The sequence below is a fragment of the Ursus maritimus genome, unplaced genomic scaffold (assembly GCF_017311325.1).
Source record: "Ursus maritimus isolate PB19 unplaced genomic scaffold, ASM1731132v1 scaffold_216, whole genome shotgun sequence".
Taxonomy (NCBI): domain Eukaryota; kingdom Metazoa; phylum Chordata; class Mammalia; order Carnivora; family Ursidae; genus Ursus; species Ursus maritimus.
Window position 1 is genome coordinate 20,589 of NW_024424631.1, and position 11,997 is coordinate 32,585.

Consider the following 11,997-nt stretch of genomic DNA (forward strand, 5'->3'; position numbering starts at 1 on the left):
TTCCTTCCTTCCTTCCTTCCTTCCTTCCTTCCTTCCTTCCTTTCTTTCTTTCTTTCTTTCTTTCTTTCTTTCTTTCTTTCTTTCTTTCTTTCTTTTTCTTTTTTTTTTTTTTCCTTTCTCAGATGCCAGCCAGGATTACACATAGCATTCAGCTGCTGTGTCCAAAAGATGATCAGGATTTCTCCATCAGTTATTTGGTAGAAAGTTAATCAGTGAGGGAGGCCTGGATGGCTCATTCTGTTAAGCATCTGCCTTTGACTCAGGTCATGATCCTGGGATCCTGGGATCCTGATCGAGTGCCACATCTGGCTCCCTGCTCAGCACGGAGTCTGCTTCTCCCTCTCCCTCTGCCTGCCTCTCCCCCTTCTTGTGCTCTCTCTCTTTCTCTCTCAATTAAATAAATAAAATCTTTAGAAAAAAAGAAAGTTAATTGGTAGAAAATCCCCAAATTTGGGTTTGTGTGATATTTCTTCACAGTTAGATGAAGTTGTGAATTCTTGGCACCACTATCACAGAAGTGATGCTGTATCCTTGTGTTGCATGTTTATGTGTCTCATCTCTCATGAGTGAACATCCATCATTTGGCTACGGGTATGCCCAATAGGTGTTCCACATTACAGCTAGTACTTTTCTGCTATAATTAATAAGTAATTGTGGGGAGATGCTTTGAGTCCCTTTTCACCATGAGTATGCTTGCCTTGGTGATTCTTGTGTTTCCTTTGGCAAAAATATACACTTTCATGCATATTTTATTTCCTTTCTTTTTTATACAGAAGGTAGCATGCTATGGATACTCCGGCACAATTTTTTTGCTTTGTAGTATATCCTGAAAATAAATCCTAATTGTTTTAAGGACAGATTCCGCATCCCATTTTATCACTGCACAGACTCCATGACCTGAAGAAATAATGCTGTATTGAATAACAGCTGGTAGTTTGGGAGGTAAATTTTCAGGGTGAATTTCCAGAAACAGAATTGTTAGGTCAGAGGGTAAATGCATATGTACTTGTGTTAAGTGACATAGGGAAGATGTTAGGGTTTGAAGCTGAAGGCCAAGAAAGAATTCTTGAGGTGTCTTTGGTGCAAAAAAGGTTGTTTTATTAAAGCACAGAGACAGGACCCATGGGTAGAAGAGGTGCACTGGGGTCAGGAGGAGTGACCCATTACATACTCTCAAGTTGGGAGGGGGTTAGGGATAGCGTTAAATCTCTAAAGAATTTTGGAAGCAAGGTTTCTGGGACCTTGAGGGTGCTAGCTATTGTTGGAAAAAGGTCATTTATTACCATCTGATAAAACCTTATTCATGAGACCCTTCAGATGTGTATCAATGGGCCATATGATTGGGGGATGATTGCCAACATGTGTCTTGCTGGAGGGGGGGGGGGGAAAGGAAGTTTCCAAAGGAATATTTTTATTTTAAATTTTAAAAGTAGACTTAACAGAATCCTGGTGGTCAGACAGGTTGCCTCCATAATACCCGTCACCCGCCTATTCCAATCCTTCACCCTCCTCCCCTCTGAAGCCCTCAGTTTGTTTCCCAGAGTCCATAGTCTCTCATGGTTCATTCCCCCTTCGGTTTACCCCCTTTTCTTCTTCCCTTCCTTCTCCTACTGATCTTCCTATTTCTTATGTTCCATAAATGAGTGAAACCATATGATAATTGTCTTTCTCTGCTTGACTTATTTCACTTACCATTATCTCTTCCAATCCCGTCCATGTTGCAGCAAATCTTGTGAAATCGTTCTTTTTGATGGCTGAGTAATATTCCATTGTATAAATGGACCACAGCTTCTTAATCCAGTCATCTGTTGAAGGGCATCTCGGTTCCTTCCACGATTTAGCTATTGTGGACACTGCTGCTATGAACATTGGGGTGCAAATGGCCCTCCTCTTCATCAAGATACAGATACGTCTGTATCTTTGGGGTAAATACCCAACAATGCAATTGCTGGATCATAGGTTAGCTCAATTTCTAACTTTATAAGGAACCTCCACACTGTTTTCCAAAGTGGCTGTACCAGTTTGCATTCCCACCAATAGTGTAAGAGGGATCTCCTTTCTCCACATCCTCTCCAACATTTGTTGTTTCCTGCCTTGTCCATTTTTACCATTCTAACTGGTGTAAGGTGGTATCTCAATGTGGTTTTGATTTGAATTTCCCTGTTGGCTAATGATTTTGAACATTTTTTCAAGTGTCTGTTAGCCATTTGTACGTCTTTTTGGAAAAGTGTCTGTTCATATCTTCTGCCCATTTTTTGATTCAATTATTTGTTTCCTGTGTATTGAGTTTGAGAGGATCTTTGTAGATCTTCGGTACTAATCTTTTATCTATAGTGATATTTGCAAATATTTTTTCCCATTCTGTGGGCTGAGTCTTAGTTTTTTTTTTTTTTTACCACTTCCTTTGCCGTGCAGAAACTTTTCGTCTTTTTTTTTTTTTTCCCTTTCCACCATCCCCACCCAGACCTGCCACCACATTTCTTGTTTCTTGCCCAGGTTCCCACAGAATTCCTTAATTCTGAAGATTGAGTAACTTTTTTAAAAAATAATTTTCTATTATGTTAGTCACCATACATTACATCCCTAGTTTTTGATGTCAAGATCCATTATTCATTACTTGCATATAATACCCAGTGCACCATGGAATATGTGCCCTCCTTAATACCCATTAACGGCCTTTCCCAACCCCACCCCAAACTAAAGCACTCAGTTTATTTCCCAGAGTCCATAGTCTCTCATGCTTCATTCCCCTTTCCGTTTACCCCCCCCTTCCTTCTTTCCTTTCTTCTCCTACTGATCTTCCTACTTCTTCTGTTCCATAAATGAGTGAAACCATATAATTGTCTTTCTCTGCTTGACTTATTTCACTAGCATTATCTCCTCCCATCCCGTCCATGTTGCAGCAAATGTTGAGAAATCATTCTTTTTAATGGCTGAGTAATATTCCATTGTATATATGAACCACATCTTCTTAGTCCAGTCATCTGTTGAAGGGCATCTCGGTTCCTTCCACGATTTAGCTATTGTGGACAATGCTGCTATGAACATTGGGGTGCATATGGCCCTTCTCTTCATCACGATACAGATACGCCTGTATCTTTGGGGTATTTACCCAGTAGTGCAATTGCTGTATCAAAAGGTAGCACAATTTTTAACTTTTTAAGAAACCTCCACACTGTTTTCCAAAGAGGCTGTACCAACTTGTATTCCCACCTGCAATGTAAAAGGGATCCCCTTTCTCCACATCCTTTCCAACATTTGTTGTTTCCTTCCTTGTCCATTTTTGCCATTCTAACTGGCATAAGGTGGTATCTCAAGGTGGTTTTGACTTCAATTTCCCTGATAGCTAATGATTTTCAACATTTTTTCATGTGTCTGTTAGCCATTTCTATTTCTTCATTGGAAAAGCGTCTGCTCATATCTTCTGCCCATATTTTGATTTGGTTATTTGTTTCCCATGTTGAATTTGAGAAGTTCTTTGTGGATTGGACACGTCTTTTATCTGTAATTTCATTTGTGAGTATCTTCTCCCGTTCTGTGGGCTGCCTCTTAGTTTTTTGGACTGTTTCCTTGGCTATGGAGAAGGTTTCTATCTTGATGAAGTCCCACAAGTTCATTTTATCTTTTGTTTCCCTTGCCTTTGGAGATGTGTCATGAGAAAGATAGCTTTGGCCGATGTCAAAGAGGTTGTTGACTATTTTCTCCTGAGGATTTTGATGGATTCCTGTCTCACATCGAGGTCTTTCATCCATTTGGAGTTCGTCTTTGTGTATGGTGTGAGAGAGTGGTCATATTTCATTCTTTTGCATATAGCTGTCCAATTTTCCCAGCACCATTTATTGAAGAGACTGTCTTTTTCCCACCGGATGTTTTTTCCTGCTTTGTCAAAGATTAGTTGCCCAAAGAGCCGAGGGTCCATTTCTGGGTTCTCTATTCTGTTCCATTAGTCTGTGTGTCTGTTCCATTAGCCAATACCATGCTGTCATTGTGATGACAGCTTTGTAGTATAGCTTCACAACGTGATGCCCCCAGCTTTGTTTTTCCTTTTCAACAATCCTTGGTGATTCAGGGCCTTTTCTAGTTCTTAACACAAATTTAAGGGCTGTTTGTTGCAGTTCTTTGAAAAATGTCATTGGTGTTTTGATCAGGATAACATTGAAAGTGTAGATTGCTCTGGGTAGCAGGGACATTTTAACTTTGCCTATTCTTCTGATCCATGATAATGGAATATTTTTCCATCATTGTGTAACTTCTTCAATGTCTTCCAGGAGAGATTTGTAGTTTTTAGAATATAGAAATTTATGGAGACTAACGAAAATGAAAAGACATCAATCCAAAATCTAAGGGACACTGCAAAGGCAGTCCTAAGGGGAAAATACATAGCCATCCAAGCCTCACTCAAAAGAATAGAAAAATCTAAAATGCAGCTTTTATATTCTCACCTCAAGAAGCTGGAACAGAGTAACAGGCCTAATCCACGCATGAGGAAGCAGTTTACAAAGATTAGAGCAGAAATCAATGAATTAGAAACCAGGAGTACAGTAGAGCAGATCAACAGAACTAGAAGCTGGTTTTTCGAAAGAATAAATAAAATCGATAGGCCACTGGCAGACCTATTCAAAAGAATAGAGAATGGTCCCAAATTAATAAAATTATGAATGCAAGGGTAGAGGTCACAACCAACACCAATAAAATAGGAAGCATCATTAGAAACTTTTATCCTAAGCTTTATGCCAATAAATTAAACAACCTGGAAGAAAAGGATGCCTTCCTGGAAACCTATAAAATACCAAGACTGAAACAGGAAGAAGCTGATATTTTATTTTATTTTTTTAAGATTTTATTTATTTTTTTGACAGATGAACATGGGGGTGCATATGGCCCTTCTCTTCACTACGTCTGTATCTTTGGGGTAAATACCCAGTAGTGCAATGGCTGGATCATAGGGTAGCTCAATTTTTAACTTTTTAAGGGGCCTCCACGCTGTTTTCCAGAATGGCTGTACCAACTTTCATTCCCACCAACAATGTAGGAGGGATCCCCTTTCTCCACATCCTCTCCAACAATTGTTGTTTCTTGCCTTGTCTATTTTTGCCATTCTAACTGGCGTAAGGTGGTATCTCAGTGTGGTTTTGATTTGAATTTCCTTGATGGCTAATGATTTTGAACATTTTTTCATGTGTCTGTTAGCCATTTGTATGTCTTCATTGGAAAAGTGTTCATATCTTCTGCCCATTTTTTGATTTGTTTATTTGTTTCTCGTGTATTGAGTTTGAGAAGTTCTTTGTAGATCTTGGATCCCAGTCCTTTATCTGTCGTGTCATTTGCAAATATATTCTCCTATTCCATGGGCTGCCTCTTAGTTTTTCTGACTGTTTCCTTGGCTGTGCAGAAGCTTTTAATCTTGATGAAGTCCCACAAGTTCATTTTATCTTTTGTTTCTCTTTCCTTTAGAGATGTGTCATGAAAAAGTTTGCTTTGGCCGATGTCGTAGAGGTTGCTGCCTATGTTCTCCTCTAGAATTTTGATGGATTCCTGTCTCACATCGAGGTCTTTCATCCATTTGGAGTTTATTTTTGTGTATGGTGTGAGATAGTGGTCAAGTTTCATTCTTTTGCATGTAGCTGTCCAATTTTCCCAGCACCATTTATTGAAGAGACTGTCTTTTTCCCACCGGATGTTTTTTCCTGCTTTATCAAATATTAGTTGCCCAAAGAGCCGAGGGTCCATTTCTGGGCTCTCTATTCTGTTCCATTGGTCTATGTGTCTGTTTTTGTGCCAGTACCATGCTGTCTTTGTGATCACAGCTTTGTAGTACAGCTCGAAATCCGGCATTGTGATGCCCCCAGCTTTGTTTTTCCTTTTCAACAGTTCCTTGGAGATTCGGGGCCTTTTCTGTTTCCATACAAATTTAAGGACTGTTTGTTCCAGTTCTTTGAAAAATGTCCTTGGTATTTTGATCGGGATAGCATTGAAAGTGTAGATTGCTCTGGGTAGCATGGACATTTTAACTATGTTAATTCTTCCAATCCATGAGCATGGAATATCTTTCCATCTTTTTATGTCTTCCTCAATGTCTTTCAAGAGTGATTTATAGTTTCTAGAATATAGGTCCTTTACGTCTCTGGTTAAGTTAATTCCAAGGTAACGTATGGTTTTTGGTGCTATTGTAAATGGGATGGATTCCCTAATTTCTCTTTCTTCGGTCTCGTTATTCGTGTATAGAAATGCAACTGATTTCTGAGCATTTATTTTGTATCCTGCCACGTTACTGAATTGCTCTATAACTTCTAATAGTTTGGGAGTGGCTTCTTTTGGGTTTTCCATATAGAGTATCATGTCATCTGCAAAGAGAGACATTTTGACTTCTTCTTTGCCAATTTGAATACCTTTGATCCCTTTTTGTCGTCTGATTGCTGTTGCAAGGACTTCTAGTACTATGTTGAATAATAGTGGCGAGAGTGGGCATCCTTGTCGAGTTCCTGATCTTAAGGGAAAGGCTTCCAGCTTTTCCCCATTGAGAATAATATTTGCAGTAGGCTTTTCATAGATGGCTTTTATGAGATTGAGAAATGTACCTTCTATTCCTACACTCTGAAGGGTTTTAATCAGGAAAGGATGCTGTATTTTGTCAAATGCTTTTTCGGCATCGATTGAGAGGATCATATGGTTCCTGAGTCTTTTCTTGTTGATATGATGTATCACGCTGATTGATTTGCGAATATTGAACCACGCTTGCATCCCAGGTATGAATCCCACTTGATCGTGATGGATAATCCTTTTAATGTACTGTTGGATTCTATTAGCAAGTATCTTGTTGAGGATTTTGGCGTCCATATTCATTAGGGAAATCGGTCTGTAATTCTCCTTTTTGAGGGGGTCTTTGCCTGGTTTGGGGATCAAGGTAATATTGGCCTCATAGAATGAGTTTGGTAGCTTTCCTTCTGTTTCTATTTTTTGAAATAGCTTTAGGAGAATAGGTATTATTTCTTCTTTGAATGTTTGGTAGAATTCCCCAGGAAAACCGTCCGGGCCTGGAGTTTTGTTATTTGGAAGGTTGTTTATCACTGACTCAATTTCTTCATAATTAATTGGCCTGTTTAAGGAATCAATTTCTTCCGGTTTCAATCTTGGTAGTTTATAGGTTTCCAGGAAGGATTCCATCTCTTCCAGATTGCTTAGTTTATTGGCATATAGCTGTTGATAAAAATTTCTAATAATCCTTCCAATTTCAATGGTGTTCGTCGTGACCTCTCCTTTTTCATTCATAATTTTAATAATCTGGGTCCTTTCTCTTTTCTTTTGGATAAGTCTTGCCAGTGGTCTGTCAATTTTATTGATTCTCTCAAAGAACCAGCTTCTAGTCCTGTTGATCTGCTCTACTGTACTTCTGGTTTCTGCTTGATTGATTTCAGCTCTAATTTTGGTCAACTGCTTCCTCGTGCGTGGATTAGGCCTGTCCCTCTGTTGCTGTTCCAGCTTCTTGAGGTGAGAATATAAAAACTGCATTTTAGATTTTTCTATTCTTTTGAGTGAGGCTTGGATGGCTATGTATTTCCCCCTTAGGACTGCCTTTGCAGTATCCCATAGGTTTTGGACTGTTGTATTTTCATTCTCATTGGTCTCCATAAATTGTTTAATTTGATTTTTGATTTCCTGGTTTATCGAGTCATTCCTGAGCAGGATGGTTCTTAGTCTCCAAGTGTTTGAGTTTCTTCCAAATTTTTCCTTGTGGTTGAGTTCCAATTTCAGAGCGTTGTGGTCTGAGAATATGCAGGGGATAATTTCAATCTTTTGGTATCGGTTGAGACCTGTTTTGTGTCCCAGAACATGGTCTATTCTTGAGAATGTTCCATGGGCATTAGAATAGAATGAGTATTCTTTGGTTCTGGGGTGTAGTGTTCTATATATATCTATGAGGTCCAACTCGTCGAGTATGGCATTCAAAGCCTTTGATTCTTTGCTTAGTTTTTGCCAGGGTAGTGATTTATAGTTTCTAGAATATAGTCCTTTTACGTCTCTGGTTAAGTTAATTCCAAGGTAACGTATGGTTTTGGTGCTATTGTAAATGGGATGCATTCCCTAATATCTCTTTCTTTGGTCTCGTTATTTGTGTATAGAAATGCAACTGATTTCTAAGCATTGATTTTCTATCCCGCCACGTTACTGAATTGCTCTATAGCTTCTAATATTTTGGGAATGTTTCTTTTTGGTTTTCCATATAGACTATCATATTATCTGTGAAGAGAGACGCTTCTAATATTTTGGGAATGTTTCTTTTTGGTTTTCCATATAGACTATCATATTATCTGTGAAGAGAGACATTTTGACTTCTTCTTTGCTGATTTGATTACCTTTGATCCCTTTTTTTCGTCTGATTGCTGTTGCAAGGACTTCTAGTACTATGTTGAATAATAGTGGCGAGAGTGGGCATCCTTGTCGTGTTCCTGATCTTAAGGGAAAGGCTTCCAGCTTTTCCCCATTGAGAATAATATTTTCAGTAGGCTTTTCTTAGATGGCTTTTCTGAGACTGAGAAATGTACCCTCTATTCCTACACTCTAAAGGGTTTTCATCAGGAATGGATGCTGTATTTTTTCAAATGCTTTTTCGGCATCGATTGAGAGGATCATATGGTTCCTGAGTCTTTTCTTGTTGATATGATGCATCACGCTGATTGATTTGTGAATATTGAACCTCGCTTGCATCCCAAAATGAATCCCAGTTGATCATGTTGGATAAGCATTTTAATGTACTGTTAGTTTTTATTGGCAAGTATCTTTTGAGGATTTTGGCGTCCATATTCATTAGAGAAAACAGTCTGTAATTCTCCTTTTTGAGGGGGTCTTTGCCTGGTTTGGGGATCAAGGTAATATTGGCCTCATAGAATGAGTTTGGTAGCTTTCCTTCTATTTTTTGAAATAGCTTTAGGAGAATAGGTATTATTTCTTCTTTGAATGTTTGGTAGAATTCCCCAGGAAAACCGTCCGGGCCTGGAGTTTTGTTATTTGGAAGGTTGTTTATCACTGACTCAATTTCTTCATAATTAATTGGCCTGTTTAAGAAATCAATTTCTTCCTGTTTCAATCTTGGTAGTTTATAGGTTTCCAGGAAGGATTCCATCTCTTCCAGATTGCTTAGTTTATTGGCATATAGCTGTTGATAAAAATTTCTAATAGTCCTTCCAATTTCAATGGTGTTGGTCGTGACCTCTCCTTTTTCACTCATAATTTAAGAATTTGGATCCTTTCTCTTTTCTTTTGGATAAGTCTTGCCAGTGGTCTGTCTATTTTATTGATTCTCTCAAAGAACCAGCTTCTAGTCCTGTTGATCTGCTCTACTGTACTTCCAGTTTCTGATTGATTGATTTCTGCTCTTATCTTGGTGAACTGCTTCCTCGTGTGTGGATTAGGCCTGTCCCTCTGTTGGTGTTCCAGCTTCTTGAGGTGAGAATATAAAAACTGCATTTTAGATTTTTCTGTTCTTTTGAGTGAGGCTTGGATGGCTATGTATTTCCCCCTTAGGACTGCCTTTGCAGTATCCCATAGGTTTTGGACTGTTGTATTTTCATTCTCATTGGTCTCCATAAATTGTTTAATTTGATTTTTGATTTCCTGGTTTATCGAGTCATTCCTGAGCAGGATGGTTCTTAGTCTCCAAGTGTTTGAGTTTCTTCCAAATTTTTCCTTGTGGTTGAGTTCCAATTTCAGAGCGTTGTGGTCTGAGAATATGCAGGGGATAATTTCAATCTTTTGGTATCGGTTGAGACCTGTTTTGTGTCCCAGAACATGGTCTATTCTTGAGAATGTTCCATGGGCATTAGAATAGAATGAGTATTCTTTGGTTCTGGGGTGTAGTGTTCTATATATATCTATGAGGTCCAACTCGTCAAGTATGGCATTCAAAGCCTTTGATTCCCTGCTTAGTTTTTTCCATGGTGTTCTGTCTATTTTTGATGGTAGAGTGTTGAGGTCCCCTACTATTAACCTATTTTTATCTATATGTCTCTTTATTCTGGTTAAGAGTTGGCTTGTGTATCTTGCTGCTCCCCTGTTGGGGGCATATATATTTATAATTGTCATATCCACTTGTTGAATACTTCCCTTAAGAATAATATAGTGCCCTTCTGCATCTCTAACTATAGTCTGTAGTTTAAAATCCAATTTATCTGCCAATCTATCTGGTATGAGAATTCCTACCCCAGCTTTCTTTTGAGGTCCATTTGCGTGAAAGATGTTACTTCATCCCCTTATTCTCAGTCTGAATGCATCTTTGGCTTCGAGATGAGTCTCTTGTAGACAGCAAATGGATGGGTGTTTTTTTTTTATCCAATGTGCAAAAAAATATGGAACGCTTCACGAATTTGCGTGTCATCCTTGCGCAGGGGCCATGCTAATCTTCTCTGTATCGTTCCAATTTTAGTATATGTGCTGCCGAAGCAAGCACCTGAGGTAACATTCTAACAGCTGAGGAATAGCTTTTATTTTTATCTCTTATTTTGTGGTCGTGAAGCCGATATCATGATCCATTTGTATGTTCTGTTAACTGTTTGTTCTTATTATAAAAATGAGGCCCGAGATTATGGGCTGGATCAATTCAAGTGGGCTTACCTAAGAAACACTTCCCATGGTTGAAGAGTGTCCATGCTCTAGCTGCTGTAGAAATACTGATGTTCTCCAAATGTTAAAGACGTCTCAGCGTGAGAAACTAACAAACAAGGAAACCCACAAACCATGAGCCATAAATCTGAGAAGAATTGGAAATAAAATTGGACATAAAGTTCTTTGAACATTGTGGAGGAGTTAAGATGGCGGAGGAGTAAGGGACCCCTTTTTCAGCTGGTCCCCTGAGTCGAGCTGGGTAGGCACCAGACCAGCCTAAATAACCACGGAATCAGCCTGAGATGCAGGAAGATACATCTGGATCTCTACAAATGAACATCTCCAGTGGTGAGTATTGAGGTACGAAGAGGGGAGCTGTGAAACCGTACACAGATATCAGAAGATAAACGGAAGGGGGAGGGAGCCGCTGCGTTTGGGCACCGGGAAGCAGCAGCCACCTGCATGGAGGAGCGGGAGGACTCATGGATGGCACCTGCGAGAGAGTGGACTGAGACCATGAGCCGGGAGCGCACGCCACCAGGCTTCTCACAGAACTCCAGAATCCCGCTGCGCTCACCGGGCATAGACTGAGACCGGGATTTCCAGGAGTGCACGGGGCAGCTGGCGGTTGGCAGCATTAGAAACACAAAGGACAGAGATGTGCCAGCCCTGGAGGTGAGGGTATGGACGCTGGGTGTGGGGTGCACATCCGGGACGCTGCAGGGTTGAGCAGCACCAACAGAAACAGAGTTAAAGTGGCCAGAACATCAGTGGAGAACAGTCCGCGATCCCTCTGTTCTGAGACAGAGGCTGAGATTTGGCCACTGCTGCTCTCAGAAGAGGCATAACAGACCACCAGGGAAAGCCGCCAGAGAACAAAAGCCTGGAAATACCGGCTCACAGCGTGCCCATCCCCATCCCCCCTCGCAGGGGACACGGAGACTCTACCCAAACAGGGTTGCCTGAGTATCGGTGCGGCAGGCCCCTCCCCCAGAACACAGAAGGCAGGCTGAAAAACAAAGAAGCCTACAACCCGGGGTGCCTGGAGTGGTGCAGTCATTGACCGCGTGTCTTAGGCTTAGGGCGTGATCCCGGCGTTCCGGAAAGGAGTCCCTCATCGGGCTCCTCCGCTGGGAGCCTGCTTCTTCCTCTCCCACTCCCCTGCTTCTGTTCCCATTCTTGCTGACTGTCTGTCTCTCTCTCTCAGATAAATAAATAAATAAAATCTTTAAAGAAGAAGCCCACATCCCTAAGATCCCTATAAAACAAGGGGCATGGCCTGGGACCCAGTCAATAATTTGGGCTCTGGACAACCCCTGAACCTCTCCTCATTAGAATGACAAATGGAGAAGCCCTTCCCCCCCCCAGCAAAGAAAAGACAGTGAGTCTGTGGACTCT

General features: G+C 40.4%; 1 non-coding gene across 1 annotated transcript; it reads right to left on the minus strand.

Annotated features, from left to right (window-relative positions):
- Window positions 1–10,337: 10,337 nt before the first annotated feature.
- On the minus strand, window positions 10,338–10,444 carry LOC121104533. Its single transcript, XR_005836850.1, has one exon. It is a non-coding gene; the product is annotated as a U6 spliceosomal RNA (small nuclear RNA).
- Between the last annotated feature and the right edge of the window lie 1,553 nt (window positions 10,445–11,997).